Source organism: Macrobrachium rosenbergii, chromosome 12, assembly GCF_040412425.1.
Source record: "Macrobrachium rosenbergii isolate ZJJX-2024 chromosome 12, ASM4041242v1, whole genome shotgun sequence".
Lineage (NCBI taxonomy): Eukaryota > Metazoa > Arthropoda > Malacostraca > Decapoda > Palaemonidae > Macrobrachium > Macrobrachium rosenbergii.
Genome location: NC_089752.1, coordinates 63,067,820 through 63,072,819, shown reverse-complemented (window position 1 = coordinate 63,072,819; position 5,000 = coordinate 63,067,820). Strand labels below are relative to the sequence as shown.

Here is a 5,000-nt window from a genome sequence, read left to right as displayed (position 1 = left end):
GTAGAGTCTCAGCATATTATAGACATGTACATTAAAAATCAAAGAAAAAAAATCAAGTAAAAGCACCTGTTAGACCAAATTTGGAGACTGAATGACTAGAAAAGGAGAGAGAAGCGAAGAAGAAACCGACCCAAGCCAGATGCAGTTGTGCAGAGGAGGTGTGTGAGTTTAACTTGGGCACTAACTGCTTAATGAATAATGATTCTAAAATGAGCAGTTCATGAAAACAACTTGTTTGGCCCAAAACAGAGAAGTCAGAGTATTCGACGTTGGCTTTACATATTTTAGCATGATTTCTGATGTTGGAGAATTCAGGATTGGACGGTCTGCAACCAGTGCGATGGCTAACACCTTTATGTGAATCAGCCCTGACCCTCAGCAACCGTTTAGTGGATCCCACGTATGTCCCCGAATTACATTTGGGGCAAGTATACTTGTACACGACTGAAGATCGCATTATTGGGTAGAGTCTATCTTTGAATTTAAAAAGCGACCCTATTGTAAAAGGGTTTCTCGGAATGGGAATGACCTGTAACATGTTAAAATGTTTTTCTATTGCAGACTTAATATTTTTTCTAAGTTTATCGTCTTGAATATATGGTATACTGGGATAAAGTTTCTTCCTTGGTACTGTACTAATAACAGGAGGATCAGATAGTTTCCTGTTTAGGAAATTTTTCCAGTATCTATAAAAAACACGAGATGGAAACCAGTTGTCGGTAAAATATTTATGTAAAAACGATACTTCTTTATGGTAAGTATCCCATGACGAGGTTTAAAGTATAAGCCCTGTGGAGGAGAGTAAAAATCGAATTAAGTTTAAAATTATAAAAGCATGCACTATAAAAATTTGAACCCAAGCCTTTAAAAGTCTTTTTTTCTAAAAACAGAAGTATTAAAACTATCGTTATGTCGGAACATAAAGAGGGAATACCAATGAAATCAATATTGTCGTCTATTCATGCTCCAAACTACAAAATACCAGAATATCTGGTACCTATGCTAGAACAGTTTATTTCCAATAAATATACACTAAAATATTCCGAAGAATTTAAATCATATATCTGATGCCAAGATTCAGATGTATATATAACCAGTTATGACGCTGAATCCCTGTTTACGAATGTCCCTGTGGAGGAAACTATTGAGATTGTTTTAGATAAGATTTTTATTGAACCCAATGACAATTATTTTAACTACGATCGTTGCTGTTTTAAGAAACTTTTACAGTTAGCAGTGCTGGACACTGCCTTCCTTTTTAATGGTAATGTATATAAACAGGTTGACGGGATGGCAATGGGATCACCTCTTGGTCCCACGTTTTCCAACACTGTTATGTGCTCCCTGGAGGAGGGCATGTTGGAAAACTGCCCCCTTGGTTTTTATCCTCTTGTGTATAAACGTTATATCGATGATACTTTTGCTGTTTTCAAATCTGCTTTTCATGCAGATCGATTTCTCTCGTACATTAACAAAATACATCCAAATATTAAATTCACGCTAGAGAGAAAAGAAAACGACGAACTACGTTTTTTGTACGTCCTAGTGTTCCGACATAACGATAGTTTTAAATACTTCTGTTTTTAGAAAAAAGAATTTTACAGGCTTGGGTTCAAATTTTTATTGTGCTTGCTTTTATCATTTTAAACTTAATTCGATTTTTACTCTTCTCCACAGGGCTTATACTTTAACCTCGTCATGGGATACTTACCATAAAGACCGATCGTTTTTACATAAATATTTTACCGACAACTGGTTTCCATCTCATGTTTTTTATAGATACTGGAAAAATTTCCTAAACAGGAAACTATCTGGTCCTCCTGTTATTAGCACAGTACCAAAGAAGAAACTTTGTGCTAGTATACCATGTATTCAAGACGATAAATTTAGAAAAAATACTAAGACTGCAATAGAAAAACATTTTAACATGTTACAGGTCATTCTCATTCCGAGAAAACCTTTTACAATAGGGTCGCTTTTTAAATTCAAAGATAGACTCTGCCCAATAATGCGATCTTCAGTCGTGTATAAATATACTTGCCCCAAATGTAATTCGGGGACATACGTGGGATCCACTAAACGGTTGCTGAGGGTCAGGGCTGATTCACATAAAGGTGTCAGCCATCGCACTGGTTGCAGACTGTCCAATCCTGAATTTTCCAACATCAGAAATCATGCTAAAATATGTAAAGCCAACGTCGAATACTCTGACTTCTCTGTTTTGGGCCAAACAAGTTGTTTTCATGAACTGCACATTTTGGAATCATTATTCATTAAGCAGTTAGTGCTCAAGTTAAACTCACACACCTCCTCTGCACAACTGCATCTGGCTTGGGTCGGTTTCTTCTTCGCTTCTCTCTCCTTTTCTAGTCATTCAGTCTCCAAATTTGGTCTAACAGGTGCTTTTACTTGATTTTTTCTTTGCTTTTTAATGCACATGCCTATAATATGTTGAGACTCTAAAAGAAAAAATTGTATATTCCATGTATTTTTAAATAGTACGTTTTTTTCCTTTCTTTTAGCCTTGACAATGTAACAATGTCGTTACGAAAAGCGTCGGCGTAATAAATGTATGACCTTTTAGTGAACGACCTCACTTCGTCACCCTTACCTGATGTGTTCTGTGGTCCGACTGGACCAACATCTCCTTTCTTATATATATGTATATGTATATGTATATGTATATGTATATGTATATGTATATGTGTATATATATATATATATATATATATATATATATATATATATATATATATATATATATATATATATATATATATATAAAAGATAAAATCCACGAAGGAAAGGGAAACACTGGAGTGCTGCGAGGCCTTTCGACTGTCGACAGTCTGCTAAGTAAAGGACGACAGACAGTTGAAAGGCCTCTCAGCACTCCAGTGCTTTCCTTTCCTCTGTGGATTTTATCTATTTATATATTCATCACGTTCCATATTTTCTTGATTCAGTTATATATGTATGTATGTATGTATGTGTGTGTGTATATATATATATATATATATATATATATATATATATATATATATATATATATATATATATATATATTTGTATTTATTTGTTCTTAAAAACTCCCTGACACAGTCACATTTTTCTTTAAACAATTTCAACGCTTTACATAACAATTATTATCTTTACTTTGTTCTAAGGATTTCAACAACAGTATAATTTTATATAAAACAGTTTTTAAAAACAATGATAATCGTCATTAATTTAAGTCTTTGATATCTTATGTAAATTGATAACGTATGTCAAAGGATTTGACAGCAGGTGTTTATTAGCCTTAGCTGAGCGACCGGTTGATGTTATGTTCATATCCTGTATGAACTGAAGTTAATCGTGGTGAGTAATATAATCTCTCTCTCTCTCTCTCTCTCTCTCTCTCTCTCTCTCTCTCTCTCTCTCTCTCTCTCTCTCTCTCTCTCTCTCCTGCCAAAAAAGGAGACTTGATTTGTCGTAGAGATTACAAAGATAAAGTAAACTCCGTTAAAAGCTATAACATGAAACGTATTTTTGACGAACACAAACGAAGAACATGTTCATGAACATCAAAGAGCTTGTGAACGGTGATAAATTAAATTAAATATTTCATTATAGTTATAAACGTATCTGAGGGTTGCATTTTATTGTTAAGGGTTGGGAAATGAATGATTGCTGAAGCACGGTCTATCAAAGATGAGGGGGGGACGGAAATTTCATCATCATTATATATATATATATATATATATATATATATATATATATATATATATATATATATATATATATAATATATATTACTTGTTCATTGTGCAACTTTCCTTATAGATAATGATAATTTTACTTCGACTGTCAAACGCTAGTTTATTAACATTTCCAGCATTTCTTAACATACTATGCCTCATCTTTATTATATGCCAGTATCCAGACGTTCTTGGTTATATATAAGAAGATATTAATAACCGAAAATACTTTAATGATTATGATGCATATAGTGCATACCAATTTACATTTTTTAAAAATACTCAAACGAGCGAGGTAAACATCACGATGCAGATTGTATTCAGATTTTTGTCTGCGTTCTTTGTATGAATTTTCCTATCCAGAAGATTTTTCATCTCGATTATCAAGCATTGGTTTATTCCCAGCACCTCCTAACACATTATAGCTCTTTGATATTATACGAGATTATCAAAGGACTTTGGTTATATCATGACATTTAATTACCAAAACATTGTGATTGACTATGATACAGAACAATGGCATTTTAAGCAATGTTAAAACTAACAGGGCGGACTCACGTTGCAAATTGTATTCAAAATTGTTGTCTGCAATTTTATCATAATTTTCCCACCAATGGAATTTTAGGTACCGTTCATCAATCGGAATGGGGAAAGAGGCTTGCTGACACAAATTAGCCTTTTAATCTGCTTCTGAAAGTGGCACTGAAATTTACGGTCTCTAGGGGATAACGGAGGATCTGAAATTGAAACTGGCATAAAAGAAAATCTTCGAATTTTATGCTATTCTTACTGACCGACTTGATTTAATTTTTTTTTATTTACTATAGGATTTACGAAACTGCTTTTTTCATATAGTTTTCTCCAATAAACAATGACTTTTCCCTAAAAATTCTATTATTTATTTGCAACTTGGTCATTTGATTGATATACAGAGATAAATCCGAGTAAATCAATCAAAATTGAGAAGCTACTGTTTTTGGTATAGCGTGTTTCTATTATTTTTAATTTGGTTTCTGTAAAACGTCCTTTTTTTTTACTTCTTTTCGCAAGTCCGGGAAATGATGTAACCTTTTGTTTTGTAAATCTATGGAAAAGGCGTATTTGTTTTTTGTTTTATAAATCCATGAATATTATAGTGTGCTTTTTTCTTGTTTTTCAAATCCTTGAAAATGAAAAGAATTTCAGCAAAAACATTATTTACTTCGTTTTGTAAAACTATGAAATGGCAAGACACTGACAAAGGCAAATTTTTCATTTACA

At 32.9% G+C, this 5,000-nt stretch overlaps 1 protein-coding gene and 1 long non-coding RNA gene across 3 annotated transcripts in view; one reads left to right on the top strand and one right to left on the bottom strand.

Moving 5' to 3' along the window:
- LOC136843691 (uncharacterized) overlaps positions 1–5,000 on the bottom strand; it is a 139,979-nt gene that overhangs the window by 28,220 nt on the left and 106,759 nt on the right. The gene's annotated exons all lie outside the window — the stretch shown is intronic.
- LOC136843690 (zwei Ig domain protein zig-8-like) overlaps positions 1–5,000 on the top strand; it is a 161,633-nt gene that overhangs the window by 152,711 nt on the left and 3,922 nt on the right. The window lies entirely within an intron of this gene.